Source organism: Haliotis rufescens, unplaced genomic scaffold (genome assembly GCF_023055435.1).
Source record: "Haliotis rufescens isolate VD_foot unplaced genomic scaffold, xgHalRufe1.0.p SCAF_80, whole genome shotgun sequence".
NCBI lineage: Eukaryota > Metazoa > Mollusca > Gastropoda > Lepetellida > Haliotidae > Haliotis > Haliotis rufescens.
Window position 1 is genome coordinate 288,293 of NW_025964373.1, and position 10,907 is coordinate 299,199.

The following is a 10,907-nucleotide window of genomic DNA, read 5'->3' on the forward strand; positions in this document are numbered from 1 at the left end:
AATACTCAGAAAGGTCGCCTTGATTAGTGACCATGTAAACCCCCAGCATGTGCTAGTGCTAGCCTTTCATCCAAGCATGCACAAAACAGATGCGGGACGCATACAGGGTCCATTTGCTTGCTGAGATTTCCAAACTTCTTCTTGCTGCCACTACGGGAAATAGGATGAGTGTTGCCGAGTAACCCCCGGCATACGCTAGTGCTAGTCATGTTTATCCAACAAGCACCAGGCACATGCAAGGAATCAAGTGGCATGCGTTCTGATTGGACTTCATTCTTCCTATGTTGTCTGATTTACAATGGAAAGATACAACTGTCCATGAAGCAAATGCGTTTTCATAATATAGCCAACTCTCATGACAGAGAGGAGACGCTGACACGGCAATAAGCTGCACATGTCACTGCGCATTGAGTGGTGTCGGACTGCAAGATGATCGACTGACAAAAGCTGTTGATTGGGTCTATTATCTTAGCATGATGGCGAAGGATTAGTGTCCGGCACAGTCAACAGTTACATACTATGCACACATTCAATCCACTTGGGGCTTTTCGTCCCAGAAATCTGAAAAACCATACTGTTTCCTTTTAGTCTGGAATCACTTAGTCCACTTCGTATTTTTTCAATACACGACATCTGCAAAGAAAAGAAGCTGGTTCCGGGTGATCTTTCCTCCTAGCATTTGCTAGTGCTAGCTGCTGCATCCGGCCAACACTACGCAGATACCAGGGGGAATGGGCACCATCATCAATATCTGAAATGCTATAATATACAGAACAACCTTGCAGAAAGTACCGTGGGAAACCCCTAGCATTTGATAGTGCTAGCTGCAACTTTTGCAAGCACATGTCAAATACCAGCGATTTAACCTCGGTTTCAACCAAATGTATTGAAGCATGCTGAAGCTTGAGAGAGTTGAATTTCCTGCCAACTTCACCCAGCATATGCTAGTGCTAGTTCTCATTTTGTACCAGCACAGAACAGACGCAAGGGAAAGTCAAGCAGACTTGGATTCGATCTTCTTTATCTGGAATACTCAGAAAGGTCGCCTTGATTAGTGACCATGTAAACCCCCAGCATGTGCTAGTGCTAGCCTTTCATCCAAGCATGCACAAAACAGATGCGGGACGCATACAGGGTCCATTTGCTTGCTGAGATTTCCAAACTTCTTCTTGCTGCCACTACGGGAAATAGGATGAGTGTTGCCGAGTAACCCCCGGCATACGCTAGTGCTAGTCATGTTTATCCAACAAGCACCAGGCACATGCAAGGAATCAAGTGGCATGCGTTCTGATTGGACTTCATTCTTCCTATGTTGTCTGATTTACAATGGAAAGATACAACTGTCCATGAAGCAAATGCGTTTTCATAATATAGCCAACTCTCATGACAGAGAGGAGACGCTGACACGGCAATAAGCTGCACATGTCACTGCACATTGAGTGGTGTCCGACTGCAAGATGATCGACTGACAAAAGCTGTTGATTGGGTCTATTATCTTAGCATGATGGCGAAGGATTAGTGTCCGGCAGAGTCAACAGTTACATACTATGCACACATTCAATCTACGTGGGGCTTTTCGTCCCAGAAATCTGAAAAACCAAACTGTTTCCTTTTAGGCTGGAATCACTTAGTCCTCTTCTTATTTTTTTTAATACACGACATCTGCAAAGAAAAGAAGCTGGTTCCGGGTGATCTTTCCTCCTAGCATTTGCTAGTGCTAGCTGCTGCATCCGGCCAACACTACGCAGATACCAGGGGGAATGGGCACCATCATCAATATCTGAAATGCTATAATATACAGAACAACCTTGCAGAAAGTACCGTGGGAAACCCCTAGCATTTGATAGTGCCAGCTGCAACTTTTGCAAGCACATGTCAAATACCAGCGATTTAACCTCGGTTTCAACCAAATGTATTGAAGCATGCTGAAGCTTGAGAGAGTTGAATTTCCTGCCAACTTCACCCAGCATATGCTAGTGCTAGTTCTCATTTTGTACCAGCACAGAACAGACGCAAGGGAAAGTCAAGCAGACTTGGATTCGATCTTCTTTATCTGGAATACTCAGAAAGGTCGCCTTGATTAGTGACCATGTAAACCCCTAGCATGTGCTAGTGCTAGCCTTTCATCCAAGCATGCACAAAACAGATGCGGGACGCATACAGGGTCCATTTGCTTGCTGAGATTTCCAAACTTCTTCTTGCTGCCACTACGGGAAATAGGATGAATGTTGCCGAGTAACCCCCGGCATACGCTAGTGCTAGTCATGTTTATCCAACAAGCACCAGGCACATGCAAGGAATCAAGTGGCATGCGTTCTGATTGGACTTCATTCTTCCTATGTTGTCTGATTTACAATGGAAAGATACAACTGTCCATGAAGCAAATGCGTTTTCATAATATAGCCAACTCTCATGACAGAGAGGAGACGCTGACACGGCAATAAGCTGCACATGTCACTGCGCATTGAGTAGTGTCCGACTGCAAGATGATCGACTGACAAAAGCTGTTGATTGGGTCTATTATCTTAGCATGATGGCGAAGGATTAGTGTCCGGCACAGTCAACAGTTACATACTATGCACACATTCAATCCACTTGGGGCTTTTCGTCCCAGAAATCTGAAAAACCATACTGTTTCCTTTTAGTCTGGAATCACTTAGTCCTCTTCGTATTTTTTCAATACACGACATCTGCAAAGAAAAGAAGCTGGTTCCGGGTGATCTTTCCTCCTAGCATTTGCTAGTGCTAGCTGCTGCATCCGGCCAACACTACGCAGATACCAGGGGGAATGGGCACCATCATCAATATCTGAAATGCTATAATATACAGAACAACCTTGCAGAAAGTACCGTGGGAAACCCCTAGCATTTGATAGTGCTAGCTGCAACTTTTGCAAGCACATGTCAAATACCAGCGATTTAACCTCGATTCAAACCAAATGTATTGAAGCATGCTGAAGCATGAGAGAGTTGAATTTCCTGCCAACTTCACCCAGCATATGCTAGTGCTAGTTCTCATTTTGTACCAGCACAGAACAGACGCAAGGGAAAGTCAAGCAGACTTGGATTCGATCTTCTTTATCTGGAATACTCAGAAAGGTCGCCTTGATTAGTGACAATGTAAACCCCCAGCATGTGCTAGTGCTAGCCTTTCATCCAAGCATGCACAAAATAGATGCGGGACGCATACAGGGTCCATTTGCTTGCTGAGATTTCCAAACTTCTTCTTGCTGCCACTACGGGAAATAGGATGAGTGTTGCCGAGTAACCCCCGGCATACGCTAGTGCTAGTCATGTTTATCCAACAAGCACCAGGCACATGCAAGGAATCAAGTCACATGCGTTCTGATTGGACTTCATTCTTCCTATGTTGTCTGATTTACAATGGAAAGATACAACTGTCCATGAAGCAAATGCGTTTTCATAATATAGCCAACTCTCATGACAGAGAGGAGACGCTGACACGGCAATAAGCTGCACATGTCACTGCGCATTGAGTAGTGTCGGACTGCAAGATGATCGACTGACAAAAGCTGTTGATTGGGTCTATTATCTTAGCATGATGGCGAAGGATTAGTGTCCGGCACAGTCAACAGTTACATACTATGCACACATTCAATCCACTTGGGGCTTTTCGTCCCAGAAATCTGAAAAACCATACTGTTTCCTTTTAGTCTGGAATCACTTAGTCCACTTCGTATTTTTTCAATACACGACATCTGCAAAGAAAAGAAGCTGGTTCCGGGTGATCTTTCCTCCTAGCATTTGCTAGTGCTAGCTGCTGCATCCGGCCAACACTACGCAGATACCAGGGGGAATGGGCACCATCATCAATATCTGAAATGCTATAATATACAGAACAACCTTGCAGAAAGTACCGTGGGAAACCCCTAGCATTTGATAGTGCTAGCTGCAACTTTTGCAAGCACATGTCAAATACCAGCGATTTAACCTCGATTCCAACCAAATGTATTGAAGCATGCTGAAGCTTGAGAGAGTTGAATTTCCTGCCAACTTCACCCAGCATATGCTAGTGCTAGTTCTCATTTTGTACCAGCACAGAACAGACGCAAGGGAAAGTCAAGCAGACTTGGATTCGATCTTCTTTATCTGGAATACTCAGAAAGGTCGCCTTGATTAGTGACCATGTAAACCCCCAGCATGTGCTAGTGCTAGCCTTTCATCCAAGCATGCACAAAACAGATGCGGGACGCATACAGGGTCCATTTGCTTGCTGAGATTTCCAAACTTCTTCTTGCTGCCACTACGGGAAATAGGATGAGTGTTGCCGAGTAACCCCCGGCATACGCTAGTGCTAGTCATGTTTATCCAACAAGCACCAGGCACATGCAAGGAATCAAGTGGCATGCGTTCTGATTGGACTTCATTCTTCCTATGTTGTCTGATTTACAATGGAAAGATACAACTGTCCATGAAGCAAATGCGTTTTCATAATATAGCCAACTCTCATGACAGAGAGGAGACGCTGACACGGCAATAAGCTGCACATGTCACTGCGCATTGAGTAGTGTCCGACTGCAAGATGATCGACTGACAAAAGCTGTTGATTGGGTCTATTATCTTAGCATGATGGCGAAGGATTAGTGTCCGGCACAGTCAACAGTTACATACTATGCACACATTCAATCCACTTGGGGCTTTTCGTCCCAGAAATCTGAAAAACCATACTGTTTCCTTTTAGTCTGGAATCACTTAGTCCACTTCGTATTTTTTCAATACACGACATCTGCAAAGAAAAGAAGCTGGTTCCGGGTGATCTTTCCTCCTAGCATTTGCTAGTGCTAGCTGCTGCATCCGGCCAACACTACGCAGATACCAGGGGGAATGGGCACCATCATCAATATCTGAAATGCTATAATATACAGAACAACCTTGCAGAAAGTACCGTGGGAAACCCCTAGCATTTGATAGTGCTAGCTGCAACTTTTGCAAGCACATGTCAAATACCAGCGATTTAACCTCGATTCCAACCAAATGTATTGAAGCATGCTGAAGCTTGAGAGAGTTGAATTTCCTGCCAACTTCACCCAGCATATGCTAGTGCTAGTTCTCATTTTGTACCAGCACAGAACAGACGCAAGGGAAAGTCAAGCAGACTTGGATTCGATCTTCTTTATCTGGAATACTCAGAAAGGTCGCCTTGATTAGTGACCATGTAAACCCCCAGCATGAGCTAGTGCTAGCCTTTCATCCAAGCATGCACAAAACAGATGCGGGACGCATACAGGGTCCATTTGCTTGCTGAGATTTCCAAACTTCTTCTTGCTGCCACTACGGGAAATAGGATGAGTGTTGCCGAGTAACCCCCGGCATACGCTAGTGCTAGTCATGTTTATCCAACAAGCACCAGGCACATGCAAGGAATCAAGTGGCATGCGTTCTGATTGGACTTCATTCTTCCTATGTTGTCTGATTTACAATGGAAAGATACAACTGTCCATGAAGCAAATGCGTTTTCATAATATAGCCAACTCTCATGACAGAGAGGAGACGCTGACACGGCAATAAGCTGCACATGTCACTGCGCATTGAGTGGTGTCCGACTGCAAGATGATCGACTGACAAAAGCTGTTGATTGGGTCTATTATCTTAGCATGATGGCGAAGGATTAGTGTCCGGCAGAGTGAAATATTACATACTATGCACACATTCAATCCACTTGGGGCTTTTCGTCCAAGCAATCTGAAAAACCATACTGTTTCCTTTTAGTCTGGAATCACTTAGTCCTCTTCATATTTTTTTAATACACGACATCTGCAAAGAAAAGAATCTGGTTCCGGGTGATCTTTCCTCCTAGCATTTGCTAGTGCTAGCTGCTGCATCCGGCCAACACTACGCAGATACCAGGGGGAATGGGCACCATCATCAATATCTGAAATGCTATAATATACAGAACAACCTTGCAGAAAGTACCGTGGGAAACCCCTAGCATTTGATAGTGCTAGCTGCAACTTTTGCAAGCACATGTCAAATACCAGCGATTTAACCTCGATTCAAACCAAATGTATTGAAGCATGCTGAAGCTTGAGAGAGTTGAATTTCCTGCCAACTTCACCCAGCATATGCTAGTGCTAGTTCTCATTTTGTACCAGCACAGAACAGACGCAAGGGAAAGTCAAGCAGACTTGGATTCGATCTTCTTTATCTGGAATACTCAGAAAGGTCGCCTTGATTAGTGACCATGTAAACCCCCAGCATGAGCTAGTGCTAGCCTTTCATCCAAGCATGCACAAAACAGATGCGGGACGCATACAGGGTCCATTTGCTTGCTGAGATTTCCAAACTTCTTCTTGCTGCCACTACGGGAAATAGGATGAGTGTTGCCGAGTAACCCCCAGCATACGCTAGTGCTAGTCATGTTTATCCAACAAGCACCAGGCACATGCAAGGAATCAAGTGGCATGCGTTCTGATTGGACTTCATTCTTCCTATGTTGTCTGATTTACAATGAAAAGATACAACTGTCCATGAAGCAAATGCGTTTTCATAATATAGCCAACTCTCATGACAGAGAGGAGACGCTGACACGGCAATAAGCTGCACATGTCACTGCGCATTGAGTGGTGTCCGACTGCAAGATGATCGACTGACAAAAGCTGTTGATTGGATCTATTATCTTAGCATGATGGCGAAGGATTAGTGTCCGGCACAGTGAAAAATGACATACTATGCACACATTCAATCCACTTGGGGCTTTTCGTCCTAGCAATCTGAAAAACCATACTGTTTCCTTTTAGTCTGGAATCACTTAGTCCTCTTCGTATTTTTTTAATACACGACATCTGCAAAGAAAAGAAGCTGGTTCCGGGTGATCTTTCCTCCTAGCATTTGCTAGTGCTAGCTGCTGCATCCGGCCAACACTACGCAGATACCAGGGGGAATGGGCACCATCATCAATATCTGAAATGCTATAATATACAGAACAACCTTGCAGAAAGTACCGTGGGAAACCCCTAGCATTTGATAGTGCCAGCTGCAACTTTTGCAAGCACATGTCAAATACCAGCGATTTAACCTCGGTTTCAACCAAATGTATTGAAGCATGCTGAAGCTTGAGAGAGTTGAATTTCCTGCCAACTTCACCCAGCATATGCTAGTGCTAGTTCTCATTTTGTACCAGCACAGAACAGACGCAAGGGAAAGTCAAGCAGACTTGGATTCGATCTTCTTTATCTGGAATACTCAGAAAGGTCGCCTTGATTAGTGACCATGTAAACCCCCAGCATGAGCTAGTGCTAGCCTTTCATCCAAGCATGCACAAAACAGATGCGGGACGCATACAGGGTCCATTTGCTTGCTGAGATTTCCAAACTTCTTCTTGCTGCCACTACGGGAAATAGGATGAGTGTTGCCGAGTAACCCCCGGCATACGCTAGTGCTAGTCATGTTTATCCAACAAGCACCAGGCACATGCAAGGAATCAAGTGGCATGCGTTCTGATTGGACTTCATTCTTCCTATGTTGTCTGATTTACAATGGAAAGATACAACTGTCCATGAAGCAAATGCGTTTTCATAATATAGCCAACTCTCATGACAGAGAGGAGACGCTGACACGGCAATAAGCTGCACATGTCACTGCGCATTGAGTGGTGTCCGACTGCAAGATGATCGACTGACAAAAGTTGTTGATTGGGTCTATTATCTTAGCATGGTGGCGAAGGATTAGTGTCCGCCAGAGTGAAATATTACATACTATGCACACATTCAATCCACTTGGGGCTTTTCGTCCCAGAAATCTGAAACACCATACTGTTTCCTTTTAGGCTGGAAGCACATGTCAAATACCAGCGATTTAACCTCGGTTCCAACCAAATGTATTGAAGCATGCTGAAGCTTGAGAGAGTTGAAATTCCTGCCAACTTCACCCAGCATATGCTAGTGCTAGTTCTCATTTTGTACCAGCACAGAACAGACGCAAGGGAAAGTCAAGCAGACTTGGATTCGATCTTCTTTATCTGGAATACTCAGAAAGGTCGCCTTGATTAGTAACCATGTAAACCCCCAGCATGTGCTAGTGCTAGTCATTCATCCAAGCATGCACAAAACAGATGCGGGACGCATACATGGTCCATTTGCTTGCTGAGATTTCCAAACTTCTTCTTGCTGCCACTACGGGAAATAGGATGAGTGTTGCCGAGTAACCCCCGGCATACGCTAGTGCTAGTCATGTTTATCCAACAAGCACCAGGCACATGCAAGGAATCAAGTGGCATGCGTTCTCATTAGACTTCATTCTTCCTATGTTGTTTGATTTACAATGGAAAGATACAACTGTCCATGAAGCAAATGCGTTTTAATAATATAGCCAACTCTCATGACAGAGAGGAGACGCTGACACGGCAATAAGCTGCACATGTCACTGCGCATTGAGTGGTGTCCGACTGCAAGATGATCGACTGACAAAAGCTGTTGATTGGGTCTATTATCTTAGCATGATAGCGAAGGATTAGTGTCCGGCAGAGTCAACAATTACATACTATGCACACATTCAATCCACTTGGGGCTTTTCGTCCAAGCAAACTGAAAAACCATACTGTTTCCTTTTAGTCTGGAATCACTTAGTCCTCTTCGTATTTTTTCAATACACGACATCTGCAAAGAAAAGAAGCTGGTTCCGGGCGATCTTTCCTCCTAGCATTTGCTAGTGCTACCTTCTGCATCGGACCAACACTACGCAGATACCAGGGGGAATGGGCACCATCATCAATATCTGAAATGCTATAATATACAGAACAACCTTGCAGAAAGTACCGTGGGAAACCCCTAGCATTTGATAGTGCTAGCTGCAACTTTTGCAAGCACATGTCAAATACCAGCGATTTAACCTCGGTTTCAACCAAATGTATTGAAGCATGCTGAAGCTTGAGAGAGTTGAATTTCCTGCCAACTTCACCCAGCATATGCTAGTGCTAGTTCTCATTTTGTACCAGCACAGAACAGACGCAAGGGAAAGTCAAGCAGACTTGGATTCGATCTTCTTTATCTGGAATACTCAGAAAGGTCGCCTTGATTAGTGACCATGTAAACCCCCAGCATGTGCTAGTGCTAGCCTTTCATCCAAGCATGCACAAAACAGATGCGGGACGCATACAGGGTCCATTTGCTTGCTGAGATTTCCAAACTTCTTCTTGCTGCCACTACGGGAAATAGGATGAGTGTTGCCGAGTAACCCCCAGCATACGCTAGTGCTAGTCATGTTTATCCAACAAGCACCAGGCACATGCAAGGAATCAAGTGGTATGCGTTCTGATTGGACTTCATTCTTCCTATGTTGTCGGATTTACAATGGAAAGATACAACTGTCCATGAAGCAAATGCGTTTTCATAATATAGCCAACTCTCATGACAGAGAGGAGACGCTGACACGGCAATAAGCTGCACATGTCACTGCGCATTGAGTGGTGTCCGACTGCAAGATGATCGACTGACAAAAGTTGTTGATTGGGTCTATTATCTTAGCATGGTGGCGAAGGATTAGTGTCCGCCAGAGTGAAATATTACATACTATGCACACATTCAATCCACTTGGGGCTTTTCGTCCCAGAAATCTGAAACACCATACTGTTTCCTTTTAGGCTGGAAGCACATGTCAAATACCAGCGATTTAACCTCGGTTCCAACCAAATGTATTGAAGCATGCTGAAGCTTGAGAGAGTTGAAATTCCTGCCAACTTCACCCAGCATATGCTAGTGCTAGTTCTCATTTTGTACCAGCACAGAACAGACGCAAGGGAAAGTCAAGCAGACTTGGATTCGATCTTCTTTATCTGGAATACTCAGAAAGGTCGCCTTGATTAGTGACCATGTAAACCCCCAGCATGTGCTAGTGCTAGTCATTCATCCAAGCATGCACAAAACAGATGCGGGACGCATACATGGTCCATTTGCTTGCTGAGATTTCCAAACTTCTTCTTGCTGCCACTACGGGAAATAGGATGAGTGTTGCCGAGTAACCCCCAGCATACGCTAGTGCTAGTCATGTTTATCCAACAAGCACCAGGCACATGCAAGGAATCAAGTGGCATGCGTTCTCATTAGACTTCATTCTTCCTATGTTGTCGGATTTACAATATAAAGATACAACTGTCCATGAAGCAAATGCGTTTTAATAATATAGCCAACTCTCATGACAGAGAGGAGACGCTGACACGGCAATAAGCTGCACATGTCACTGCGCATTGAGTGGTGTCCGACTGCAAGATGATCGACTGACAAAAGCTGTTGATTGGGTCTATTATCTTAGCATGATAGCGAAGGATTAGTGTCCGGCAGAGTCAACAATTACATACTATGCACACATTCAATCCACTTGGGGCTTTTCGTCCAAGCAAACTGAAAAACCATACTGTTTCCTTTTAGTCTGGAATCACTTAGTCCTCTTCGTATTTTTTCAATACACGACATCTGCAAAGAAAAGAAGCTGGTTCCGGGCGATCTTTCCTCCTAGCATTTGCTAGTGCTGCCTTCTGCATCGGACCAACACTACGCAGATACCAGGGGGAATGGGCACCATCATCAATATCTGAAATGCTATAATATACAGAACAACCTTGCAGAAAGTACCGTGGGAAACCCCTAGCATTTGATAGTGCCAGCTGCAACTTTTGCAAGCACATGTCAAATACCAGCGATTTAACCTCGGTTTCAACCAAATGTATTGAAGCATGCTGAAGCTTGAGAGAGTTGAATTTCCTGCCAACTTCACCCAGCATATGCTAGTGCTAGTTCTCATTTTGTACCAGCACAGAACAGACGCAAGGGAAAGTCAAGCAGACTTGGATTCGATCTTCTTTATCTGGAATACTCAGAAAGGTCGCCTTGATTAGTGACCATGTAAACCCCCAGCATGTGCTAGTGCTAGCCTTTCATCCAAGCATGCACAAAA